General features: G+C 43.5%; 1 long non-coding RNA gene across 1 annotated transcript; it reads left to right on the top strand.

The window, feature by feature from the left end:
* The first annotated feature begins 301 nt into the window (after positions 1 to 301).
* LOC147245620 (uncharacterized) lies at positions 302 to 13,927 on the top strand. The gene is made up of 4 exons (XR_015110250.1): positions 302 to 381; positions 1,352 to 1,419; positions 3,008 to 3,163; positions 11,890 to 13,927. It is a non-coding gene; the product is annotated as an uncharacterized LOC147245620 (long non-coding RNA).
* Positions 13,928 to 13,941: the final 14 nt, after the last annotated feature.

The raw sequence follows: 13,941 nt of genomic DNA, 5'->3' as shown, positions 1-13,941 counted from the left end.
AACTGTCTAATTCTCTAATGACTGCACTCATGTTGCCATACACTCTAAAAAGTGTTACATGGAGCTGTTTATTCAAACTAATAACTAGGAATAAAAACGGCCGAAAGTTATTGATTTTATTGAGGAAAACATTTATTTTGAATTTACAGACATGAAGTTTGATTTGTACTGAACTAAATTTACGTCAAAAGAACCCAAATCAAAAATTTTGATTTAGTTCAAATTATTATTATTTTCTTCATATCCTGTAAGTAACATATTTGTTTTGAGTCGTTTAGGACTTGCGCATGCGCATTGTGAACTACAAGGTCACTACATGCCGCCATTTCACATCGTGGACATCATAGACTTCACATACGGTGGACATCGTCTACAAAGGAAGTAAGTAAAGCAGTCGCTACGAATTAAAGTTTTAGTGGTCTGCGTTGTTAAAATTGCAAAGAAGAGCATGTGTCTAGTTTTCCAGCCCAGCTATAAATGGGACAATAGCCGTCATGAATTTAGTTAGCAGTGGCTAGAATTTACCAGTAATGTTATGCCCAATACTGTTTATAACGTTTTTATGAGTATCGGCAACGTAAGCCGGTCAAAAGCCATTGCTAGCCACATTATTACTATCCAAGCATTTCGATAGTAATAATAAAAGTTAGTCTGGATTTTTTTTCTTGGCAGTTTTTAAATGTTCTCTCGGCCCCTAGGCCCCTGGCCTTTAAAGCGGCAATTGTTAGAACCGGAAAGGAAATACATTCCATTTGAAGCGCCGTGGGCCAATATCAACCTCATTTATAGTCTATGATATCAACGACAGCCTCCTGTGCTTTGCTGTAAGTTACCGAACAGAAAAACCTGTGAGCAGGGGAGCGGGGGTTAGTGGTTAGCATCATGGTTAGCATCCGCGGCTAGCGTAAGCGCCGCTAATGCTAGCCACAGTTAGCATGGAGGTGGCTCTCTATTACAGCTCGCAAACTTGTTACCACTCGATGCTTTAGTGTCCGCCCGCAGCTCCAGCGCTTCACTGTGACTTTTTTCGGTTCCTTTGCGGTGATACTTAGAGAGAGAAAGATAAGTGAGGACGCACTTCCACTGGCTAACATCTGAGACAGCTAGTGAGGCCTATACTGGCCTACATCGCAAAAAACAGTTAACCAGTGCAGAACTGACAGACAAAGAAAAAAAAAATCTCTAATCCAGCAAGAGTAGGTGTAGGTAGATTATTGGACATGTGGCTGGTTTACTTCTTTATTTAATTTGATATTTTATACATATTTTGCAGCGACTATATTATCTTAATTTCTGTATTATGTGATCTTCAGAAAGTAGTAATTGCGTATTTCATTCTGTTTTCTTTCAGAACCACAAAATCTTTATGTTCCTTCAGTTGGCTGTAGCCTGTGTCCATCTATCATCCAACCCAAAAAGGTAATATTCTGCATTGACACTGCACATGACTTCTTTAACCATTTCATCACCCTGTATACTAGACCCTCACTCATTTATACTTTTTAATAGCAGCAGATGGGCTACTTAAAAAATTAAAAAAATATTATTTTAATTTTTTTAGTTCTGTTAATTGAATCATCTGCAAACAATTTTCAATTGTTTCCCTTGTTTTCACAGTTATCGAATGTGGAAATGCAAAGACTGTACTCTGTCATTTTCAGAACAATCCGAGCTACTAAAACATTATCGCATTGACCACCGATTTCATAGTAGGCGCCACCCTTATCCATGCATCCATGCTAATTGCCCCTGTTCATCCACGGCATGGAATGGTCTACAAAAACAACAAATCATAACTAAAACACAGCTAAATGGGAAATCATTGTTTCATAATTGTTATAGACCATACACTCTAATGGGACCTAGCTTGTGACATACATCAACTAGTGATGCAACCTGGACACATCATCAGTGATGTTTCCTGGGCTCAATGAGTGTTTCGGGTCTCACAACATCATACACTCTCACCCAGGTGACCCAGCCGGGGATGATCAATCCCCCAACTTGTGTCCAGGTAGCGCTACCCTACCCACGGATCTCCTCTCCTGATCCACAGCCAACGTGAGGCAACCTCTGCTGCCTCCGTGGCCTCCCTGATGGCCCTTCGCTTACTGGCCCCCGTAATGCCCAGCATGTTGTAAACCCTGCAGAGGGACTGGCCTGCAAACCCTCTGCATCCCACCTCAATGGGCTCACATCTCGCTCGCCACCCATTGCGCCGACACTCCTCCACCAGCTCCTGGTACTTAGCCCTCTTTCGCTCGTTGGCCTCCTCGATGCGGTCTTCCCAAGGGACCGTGAGTTCCAGGAGCACGACCTGCTTGGAGGTTGCTGAGGTCAGCACCACGTCTGGCCTTAGCGATGTTGTGGCCACGATCTCTGGGAAATTTAATTGCTTCCCCAGATCAACTCTCAGCTCCCAGTCTTGTGCCATTGCCAGCAGGCCAGAGGAACAGGTCTTGGCCGGTCCTGTTGGTTCTTCCCCAGCTCTGATAAAGGCGATGGTCTTCTTCACTGGGCGGAGGCGCTTGCGGTGTGCAATTCCACTGCAGATGGAGTTCGCTATTGCCGTCAAGACCTGGTCATGGCGCCAGCGATAGCGCCCCTCACTCAGGCCTCTCGGGCAGCAGCTCAAGATGTGCTCCAGGGTCCCTCTCTTCTGGCACAGAGCGCAAGTTGGAGAGTCCACCTTCCCCCAACAGAACAGGTTAGATGGGCTTGGCAGTACATCATAGACGGCCTGGATCAGAAACTTTATACGCTGGGGCTCGGCTTTCCACAGCTCAGTCCACGTGACTTTACGCTCTGCTGCCTGCTCCCAATGCATCCAGGCTCCCTGCTGCCGCATCCCAACCATCCTGCTGGCTCGCTCTTCTTCCACTGCTGCTCGCAAATGACTTTTAGGGGTATTAATAGTGTTTTAAGAATTCTAACTTTTGATATTGTTCTTTTGAATGCTTGTGCCAAGTTTGTCTTGTCAATTAAAAAAATGCTTCCTCACTTACAGATCAATGCAGAGTTTCTGCGGGTTACTGCAGTTCCCTTGCTAGCGAGATTCATGGCCCAGCTGGACAAGCACTCCACGCAGCTACTGCAGATTATCAGAAAGAAGGGAGGATCAACCAAAGCAAAAACGGCCACCATCCTGGAGTTTCTTGATCAGGTATGATGTACAGAATTAACTACTGACAAGTTTTTATAGCCCTTGTCTGATGCAGATAGGTCTCCTTACCGTACTTGGCAAATGCTGTGTCATTTTAACCTCTTAATAACAAATTTTTCAGCCTCCTGTTGAAAAATGGTATACCCTAAATAAATGGGGTATATCTTCACAATTACAAGGGTTGTATGAATAGCTTGTTACCTGTGACAAATATACGTGAGTTTGCTACAAGTGTCAGAATCCATGTGTTAGTGTTTCAGAGAAAATGAATCTGAAATGCAGCAGAAAATATGAATTTCAGTTCTAACCTAGAAAAAAATTAAGTGTAAATAATCCTTAAATCATGGTTAGGGATGAGACAATTACAGATTTTGATGGTGTGATTATTTTACGATTAATTAATCGCAACGTTTTTAATTGTGATTAATCGCAAGTACGATTAATCGTCTCATCCCTAATCATGATAGAGTAGCCTAAATTAAAAAGAAATTGTTCATGTAAAATCAGTTCAGTGTAAAAGTAGATGGTTAAAATGTGAAGCTGAGCATTTTTAAAAACAAGTACAGCTATGCCTAAGCCAACTAAATGTGCCATTTTGGCATATTTTTGTACATACCAGTGGTACCGGGTACCAGTGCGAAAAATTAATTGTGTTTTATTGAGAGAGATATATATAGATATAGATATATCTATAGATAGATATAGATATATCTATAGATAGATATAGATATATCTATAGATAGATATAGATATATCTATAGATATATCTATAGATAGATATAGATATATCTATAGATATATCTATAGATAGATATAGATATATCTATAGATATATAGATCTATAGATAGATATCTATAGATATATAGATCTATAGATAGATATAGATATATATCTATTGATATATATCTATAGATATCTATAGATTATATATCTATAGATATCTATAGATTATATATCTATAGATATCTATAGATTATATATCTATAGATATCTATAGATTATATATCTATAGATATCTATAGATTATATATCTATAGATATCTATAGATTATATATCTATAGATATCTATAGATTATATATCTATAGATATCTATAGATTATATATCTATAGATATCTATAGATTATATATCTATAGATATCTATAGATTATATATCTATAGATATCTATAGATTATATATCTATAGATATCTATAGATTATATATCTATAGATATCTATAGATTATATATCTATAGATATCTATAGATTATATATCTATAGATATCTATAGATTATATATCTATAGATATCTATAGATTATATATCTATAGATATCTATAGATTATATATCTATAGATATCTATAGATTATATATCTATAGATATCTATAGATTATATATCTATAGATATCTATAGATTATATATCTATAGATATCTATAGATTATATATCTATAGATATCTATAGATCTATAGGTATCTATAGATCTATAGGTATCTATAGATATATATCTATAGATCTATAGATATCTATAGATAGATATCTATAGATCTATAGGTATGTATAGATATATATCTATAGATATCTAGATATCTATAGATATCTAGATATCTAGATATATATAGATATCTATAGATATCTAGATATCTATAGATATCTAGATATATCTATAGATATCTATAGATATCTAGATATATCTATAGATATCTATAGATATCTACCTATAGATAGATAGATATCTATAGATATCTATCTATAGATAGATAGATATCTATCTATAGATAGATATCTATAGATAGATAGATAGCAAAAAAATTAAGGTTGGTTCAAATAAAGAATTATTGTTTACATCAACATAAAATAATCGGGTCAGTGGAAGTCTTAAAGTTTAGTTTCTGTGAAGTCAAATAATTTAGATGTGATATTTGGACATCATTCTTTTTATTTTAAGGGGGGGTTATACTTTTTTCAGTGTAAAAGCGCCGTCCCATGAGGAACACGCTTACGTTCATCGTAAGGGTTTCCACTCTATCAATGTGCCCATCATCAACGCGCAGAGGCTGGAGGGATGGACGCTGATCCCTGCCGGGCAGCAGTCATTGCACGCCAGAATTTCATTTCCACAATGTGAATGAGTAAGAAGCTACTACAAGATTCATGAAGCCAGATTAATTTATTTTGTCCATTAAACGTTTCAGAACATTTATCAGGCGGTCAAACCGCTCACTGATCCCCGTTATTCCCCTTATAATGTCCTCCTGACTGCAGGACCACCTGTGTGAGGACCCTCCCTCTGGATCCATGTGGGCCAGAGGATGCGCCGCTGGGTCCAGGTGGGCAAGAGGACCGTCCGCCACTTGTCGGCATGGTGCTTGTGCTGGGGCCGGGGGACGGGCTGGCCCCAATGCCGCTGGTCCTGGCGGATGACTCTGAGCCGGCGGACGGGCTGGAGCCGGCGGGGGTGCTGCACGTCGGCGGCATGACTGACGGATCAATTTCTATTAAACATGTTGGTTTATTTAATGTCTGATTCTGTGTATTTGTTGCCTTCACGTCTGTGGTAAAGCAGGTGGAAATGTTGTGTAAGAGAGTTATTACTGACCCTCCAGGCTCTCGGAGTCAGCGTGGGTGGTGGCGACAATCCCCCCCCACAGAGGTGCTGCCAGTGACTGCTGCCACCCGCTGCTCAAACTCCGTCAGGTGCCCCTCTCCCTGACCCCCACCTGTCTGGCCGGCACTCCTCTGGAGGGCAGCTGTACGCCGCTTGACCTCCACCTTGAGGTCCTGTTAGTGCCATTTTCCATGTTGTTATTTAAATTTAGATTGAAGCCAGTTGATGGTTGCAGTTGTTCATCTAGTGATTGTGCAGTGTTGAACTTGAGCCAATAACAGGTCCCACCACTGTTTTCATCTCGTGGGGGTGCGTTGCTCTGAACCCACCTCGTTCACCTTCTCACTTTTTATCCACTCTCAACGTTCATTGTTCATCCTGACACCACTGGACAGGCTGACCAACAGAATCTGCTGTCTCTCCTCCACCTCTCCTACCAGCACCTCCAGCTCCACGCCGTGAACCTCTTTTTCTTTGACATTATTTTGCAATCGCCGACAGCGGAGACCCTATTTAAATAAATTTGAGTATTTATAGGTGGGCGTAACGGGGGCGGGCCAAGTCACTCCGACATCTGCGCTCAATTCCACGTTGGTTTTTTTGCATACGCAACTCTCTCTATTCTTGCGACCGCAAGTTTTTAGTATGAGATCCACACAAGTATTGATACATGAGGCCCCTGGTCCGCTCACTGGACAACAAGGTGGACTTGCTTCGTCTGTGGCTGAGTGTTTCTGTAGATATGGGGAACTGTACTGCTCTCCGCCTCACGGAAACTTGGCTCAACAGAAACATGGCGGACTCAGTCTTCCAGATCGACGGGCTACAGCTCTTGTACGTGAATGAATGTTGGTGTACAAACTGTGGACTGGTAAAAAGCCACTGCTCTGAGGCGATAGAACTAATGACTTTGAAATGTCGGCCATACTGTCTGCCACGAGAGTTCACCGCGGGGTTCGTCACCATTGTTTACATCCCGCTGGGTGCTAATTCTAACTAAGCATTGAGAGAGCTTCATGACACCATCAACTCGCTTCGAGCAAAACATCTGGAGGCGTTCTACGTTGTTGCCTGAGATGGTGGATGGTGGATAGTCTTTGGTCGTCGAGAAATTTACCTTTTCCCAACCAGGAAATGTGACGTGGAAGTGACACTGCCCTTTAAAGTTACTGAGGTATATGTTGCAGGACCGCTATATGTCAAGTCTAGTGGTCAGTCTAAGGCATATATTGCACTATGTGGACCTGCAAAATCTACCCCAGCTAAGGTGCCGGAAGAGGATCCTGGGGAAAGCTTCCCTAACCCTTAAGGAGTTGACAACCACGCTCGCTGGAGTAGAGGCTTTGTTCAACTCAAGGCCTCTCATGTGGACAGTGATGACACAGAGCCCCAGTCACTTACACCTCACATGTCCTGGTTGGGACAAAACAAATTTCTCTACCACCAAAGACGATGCTTCCACCATCTCTGGCAACCAATTTGAGTCGAGAGGACACGGGTTGGAGATGGAGGCACTGGCAGAGACTGTTAACCAGCTTCTTGAACAGCTGGAGAAAGGACTATCCAATGGACTTGAGATCAGCTCATGAGTGTGAGTCAGCTGTACCCACAGTGACATGGGTGTAGAATTAGGCAGGGACGCTAGGGACATGTCCCTACCAATATTCAGCTGCAAGCGTGTAGTAACTATCAATACAACCGCTGTCCATAGTGTTTAGTCAATGATTATGGCACACAAAGAGTTAAATGTTTAAAGAGTCTCTCCTAGAAGTCCCGCCTCCTCCCTGATCGGCTGCCAGTTTCTTGCTAACTTACATGAGATTGGCTGTTGCCGCTGTCACTCCGTCTGCTCAGAAAAGCTACGCGCAACCTGCTGGTTGGATCGGATGAGAGGCCGCGCTTGTTATTATGTTGTCAACATGTTTGGCACACAGTAAAAATGAGGGAGTAATTTTTTCAGAGTGACCATCGATTTTCCTCTATAAGAGTAATTTTTACTCATTTCGGATTCTAATTACCTCCAGTAGCCACCAGAGTCGGAGGAAAAAAAATAGAGTAAACCCGAGTACATCCTATTGGAGTAATATCAAGAACACGCCCACTTTGCTTCCAGTTTTTAAGTTTCGTTTCGGCCGCCATTTTCTCTTCCCGCATTGCAAGGTCGAGGTGAACGGCAACGGCAGACGGCGGTAAGCCAGGTAAGTCAGCAAAATACAAAAACCGATTTTATTAAAAGCTCAACGGAATTTTTGTTGGCTTACTTAAACGATAATGCCTACAGCTGGAATTTGTGGGTCACACGGCATAACTGCTAATGTCGATGCTAACGTTAGCTTCAGCTCAAACTGTGATGACGGATGTAAATTCTAAACTGAGCCTCATTCTTATAGACGGGTTTCTTGTGTACAAACAATACGAGGCGCGCGCGCAGCCCGCGGGCAAAAGACCGTACTGGAGTGAACCGTTATCATATTATTATTATTATTATTATTATTATTATTATTATTATTATTATTATCGAATTTTTATAGACCATTCTGTTATGTATGGTCTGTTTTCTCTGCCGTTCGGCTAGCGAGCACCTGTGTTCCACTCTGAGTGGAGCCACTTTCACTATAGCCGCATCGCTGCAGCTCTTCCGCTCAGAAAGAATCAGACATCGTCGAGTTCCCGGTAATTTCGGAATTAGTATATTGTTGCTAAATTTACATGGTGGTTTATTCCTAAGGAAACTGATCCACCTGGAGAGAGCAGCAGTAATCGGGAGGATATTCTGGACAAGCCCAACCAGCCTGACCCAAGTAACACTCCACCTCAAACCTTCTATGGAGTTTCTCCTCAGTCCATGTGAGGCTCTGAGGGCAGAGGATGTTGTTATGATGCCATGTGAAGCCCTGGAGACAAAACTGTTAGTGAAAACCGGCTACAAATAAAACTGCCTTACCTCAACAGCTATCAAACAGGATCCTCCATTTCCAAGCTAGTTGGGACAAGCAGTATCCATGGCTGCACTATAGTGCCTCCAAGTGTATTCTGTGTTTTCACTGTGTTTAAACATACACCATAAAGAAAAGGCAGACCCTGCCTTTTCATCAGAGGGATTCAGTAATTGGAAGAATGCACTTGCCAGTTTTCAGCTGCGTCAAAATAGCGAATCCCACCATCATGCCATGACAGTTAGTGCTCAAGACAGAGGCCCAATGGATACACAACTCTCAAGTGCATGGGCACAACAACAAGAGGATGCTAAGCACTGCCTGCAAAATATTGTGGGATCAATACAGTACGTTGCCAGGCAGAGCATAGAACTGAGAGGCCATGAGACACAAGATAGCATCTATTTCAGCTTTTGAAATTCAAAGCCAAGGATGATGCACGTCTCCGTGCTTGGCTAGCTCGCTGTCATGGCTATACCTCTCCTCAGGTGCAAAGTAAGATTTTGCAAATACTAGGAAACTGTGTTGTCAGGAGTATTGCACAGTCCATCCAGTTGCTACCAGTTTTGCAGTACTCACTCATATTAATGGCACACCAGATGTCACAGGAACAGAGCAAGAGCCTATTTGTGTAAGATATGTGGACCATGACCTGGCACCACTTGAGGTTTTTATCTGTTTGTATGAGGTCCCTGGTACCACTGGAGTTGAGATTGCAAAAATGGCTGAGAATGTCTACTTGAGGCTCAATATTCCCATTTCTGGTTTAAGAGCCCAGACATATGACGGTGCTGTGAATATGTCAGGCAGATATTCTGGAGCACAAGCAGAACTGAAGAGACAGCAACCATTGGCATTCTTTGGACATTGTGGGGCACACTGTCTTAACTTGACCACACAGTCTGCGTGCAGAGCCAGTCCTTTGATAAATGAGTCCTTGCAGCGGGTGCATGAGCGAGGGACATTAAAAGATCTGGAAATTCAAGAACATATTTTCTGCAGCACTGAGTTCAGAAGGACCAGTAAAGTCACTCAGACCATTTTGTCTAACACAGGCATGAGAGCAATTGGTGTGCGAGAGAGGTCGGAGAAAGGGAAAACTGTACTTGGACTTTGTTAAGCATTAGAAGTGACGGAGGAGCTGGAGTGTCTGAGCACATCCCTGCAAAAAAGGACTGAAACTTTTGCAGGGATGAGAAGTACCATAGAGTGTGTCAGATCTACTGTACATGGGAAAAGAAGTGAGGAGAGCTTTTGTGAGGTTTTTGAGAAAGCAATGGCAATGGTCAACTCCCTTGGGATTGAACCCATCCAGATTCCTCACCAAAGAAAGCCACCAAAACTATACACCAGTGAGGTGAGCCAGCACACTCAGCTGAGGAGCGTGAAAGAACAGAGTTCTATAACATATTACATACATATTCAGTTTGAGGAGAGGTTCAACCAGATCTAGATGTCTTGCAGAAGCTGGACACTCTCCTTACTGGAGAAGTAAAGGACACTGTGGATCAATACCCAGAGCTGAACAGGGACAGATTAAAAGGTCCAACTAGTCATGTTTAGGTCCAAATACACTTTCAAATCTAGTGTTGAAGTGGCTGACAGGTCAGACAGTTGGTCTGACAGTTGAAGTGAGAGACTCCGGCCACTGACCTCCCCCAAAAGTCGCGCCCTGCTTGACCGGAAGTTTGCACACAGCGCTGCCATTGACCTAGAGCCAGTACGTCCCACAGGAAGTGACATCACTGGCCTGACCAGATAAAATGCCTAGTCAAGACAAATCTGACCTCTTTGGTGCTCTTTGCACCTTGGCCTGGCAGCACAGTGACGGCGAGAACTCTGCAAGCAGACACCTCTCCCCACCCTGTCCGTTCATCCATACAAGACACCGTTGAGCCACAGTACCCGCATGAACCGGTACCCTGGTGAAGCTCGGCCAAGCTTGTTCACCCCTCCACCAGTCGACTTCAGCAGATCCTGCAGGCTGCCCGCCACTGTTTCTGCTAACCTCCGAACCCAGCCGGACCCGCGACCCAGACCAGCAGAGATTGAATTCCTTACCGACCAAGTAAGGATTCCCCTAACTAGGCATTTTCGGGACAGAGAAATAGCTTAGTTGTGTTTATATAGTGTCTATGAATGCACTGTCTTTGTGACGGAAGTCCTGCAAACAGCAGATGCTATTATACAGCATTACGCTGTATCTCCTAATGTTGGTTGTTAATTACTAACATTTCAAGAAGGTGCTACATGTTATTGATTCTGCACAATCCTGCACAAGTGTGTTAACACTTTCTCTCGGCTTACTAACTGACCGCTCCATGTTTTATACCTCCACAGTGCTAACTAGCAGCTAGTTAGCCTCAGCTGTTAGCCTCCGTTGCTGACGCTAACTGGTTGCTAGGCAACCAGGTTCCACCCTCCCCTCCTCCTTCTATCTTTCACACACACACGTTATCACTTCGTATCTTTTGGTTAGATAAACCGTCATACCAACGTGTTGCTGATCGATTGATGCATTGTGTTTAATAAATACCTTTATTTATAGGAGAGAAGTCGAAGTGTCTTTTGTGTACAAAACTGTGGTCACGTGTCCAAGTGATAGCCAGCGCTCGGATCTCACCCTTCTAAGATCAGAGTCATCCCTATTTAGTTGATATGACTGAATATTGACTGTTTAGTGGATAAACTCTGTTTGAGACGGATAACTTTTCCCAAACTTGGTCAACATTTTAGTTTCCCTGAACTCATCAGGGTGGTGCCCCAAATAATTAATATTTAATTATAATTAGTAATTTTATTTAACAACCAATAATTATATTCCTAATTATTGATCATTATCATTTTGACCAAATTGCTCCTCAATGCACAACACAGGCGTAAGTATGTGTTTGGCTCTTTCACATAGGAACAACCAGTGGACACGGATCTGCTTGTATTTGAGTATTAGTGGCAAAAACATTTGCATTTAAATTATGTTTATTTACAATGTTGTATTGTTTTTATATATTTCCAGTTTTGTTGATGGACAGTATGTTAATTGACAGTATGATGCACAGTTGCACTACAGCCCTGCACTACAGAGTAAAGATGACAACTCTTTGAAGTTGCCTCCTTGTCTTTCATTAGTTGCTTTAACCTGTAACATCTGCATGACATGAAATTATGATTGCTAATCCAAAACACTTCAACTTTCAGAGTGCTGCCTTGGAGCGCTTTTGTGTCCCCACCAATCTTAAAATCAAACCTACTGCCTTGCACTGTGCTGAAGGTTTGAGATGTAGTCCTGATTGGAGAGGACAACATACCCAGGACCTGGAAAATAGGCAGGATAGTAGAGTTGTTTCCAGGGAGAGATGGACTCATTCGTTCCCATGCTGTTCGTACCATGATGAGCAGTGTGTTGGAGAGACCTGTGCAATTAATGTATCCTTTAGACTTTAGATGAACAGATGGACTGAGTAGTGATGAACAGCTGTTCATTGGGCGGGACTGTTGTGAATTGTTTAACATGTTTATGTGATTAAAGTAGGGGCGGCCCGGTGGAGTAGTGGACCTCACTGTGGCCCCCAGCAAGAAGGTTGTGGGCTGGAGCAGGTCTTTCTGGGTGAGTCTCCATGTTCTCCCTGCTCCTGCGTGGGTTCTCTCTGGTACTCCAGCTTCCTCCACAGTCCAAAGACATCAAGAGGGACCAGGTTAATCCATACTCTAAATTGACCGTAGGCGTGGCTGGGAGAGCCAATGGTTGTCTGTCTCTATGTGTTGGCCCTGCCATGGACTGGTGACCTGTCCAGGGGGAAGGCTGCTGGGATAGGCTCCACCCCCGTGACCCTTTACATGAAAAGCAGTAGAAGATGGATGGATGGAATTCTTTCACTTCCCCAGGATAGGCTCCACCCCCACCAGGATAAGCAGAAGAAAATAGATGGAATATGTTTTAGATTTGTTTGTTTTTTTAAATAAGTGCACTGCAAACACTGTTGTGTATGATATTCTCTCATTTGTTGAAAACTTTTGTGGGCAAGCACTTGGTGGCTGGGGCTTCACCAATGGTGTCCGGCCGGGCCCAGCACAAAAGGTTACATGGACTCCTCCCCCTATGGGCCCACCACCCGCAGGTGGAACCAGAAGGGTCCGATGCAATGTGGTTTGGGCAGCAGACATTAGAATTCTTATCCCCAGACACAGAAGCTCACTTTTGGGATATGGAATGTCACCTCTCTGGCGGGGAAGGAGCCAGTGGATTGCTTCCCTGCGCCTTCGGGTTGGGGAACTGTGCTTATGTGCCGAACAACAGTTCAGAACAACCACCATATTTGGATTGCCTGGGAAGGTGCTGGATCGTGCCCTGACTGGGGACTCCATTGACCTACTGGGGGAATTCAACGCTCATGTAGGCAATGACAGCCTGACCTGGAGGGGTGTGATTGAGAGGAACAGAAGGCCCGACCTGAACCTGAGTGGTGTTCAGTTATTGGACTTCTGTGCAATCGCAGTTTGTCCATAACTAACACCATGTTTGAACATAAGAATGTCTATCAGTGCATTGGCACCAGGACATCCGATGTTGCGGGTCTATGAGCGATTTTATAGTCGTATCATCTGATCTGTGACCATATGTTCTGGACACTCGGGTGAAGAGAGGAGTTGCACTGTCAATTCATCACCAGGTGGTGATCAGTTGGATTAGATGACAGGGGAAGATGCCATGGAGACCTGGTTGGCCCAAATGAGTAGTGAGTGTTTGCTGGGAACGCCTGGCTGAAGAACCTGCCAAGATGATTTTTAACTCCAGACTCTGGCAAATGGTGACACTGAGTTAGAATGGACCATATTCTGCTCTGCCATTGTCAAAGCGGCTGATGTGAGCTGCGGCCGCAACACTGCTGGAAGCCGCTGGGGAACACCAGAGGTAAGGAGAGCCGCCAGGCTGGAGAAGGAGGCCTTCAGGGCATGGCTGGTCTGTGGCTCTCCAGAGGCAGCCGACTGGCACTGGTAGTGGTGCGCAGCCATGGTGGTTGCTGAGGCAAAAACTCGGGCATGGTATGAGTTCGGTGAGGCTATAGGGAATGACTATCAGTTGGCTCCAAAAAGGTTCTGGTAAACCATCTGTCGAAAGAGGCAACTTGCCCACACTGTTTACAGTGGGGACGGGAGGCTGCTGACATCAACTGGGGAGATAATTGGACGGTTGAAGGAATATTTTGAGGAACTCCTCAATCCCACCATCACGTATTCCGTGGAGGAAAC

This window comes from Aulostomus chinensis, chromosome 18 (assembly GCF_037954235.1).
Source record: "Aulostomus chinensis isolate RoL2024-O1b breed Wild chromosome 18, RoL_Achi_v1.0, whole genome shotgun sequence".
Lineage (NCBI taxonomy): Eukaryota > Metazoa > Chordata > Actinopteri > Syngnathiformes > Aulostomidae > Aulostomus > Aulostomus chinensis.
The sequence above is the reverse complement of the archived record's forward strand: the minus strand, read 5'-3'. Positions and strand labels throughout refer to the sequence as shown.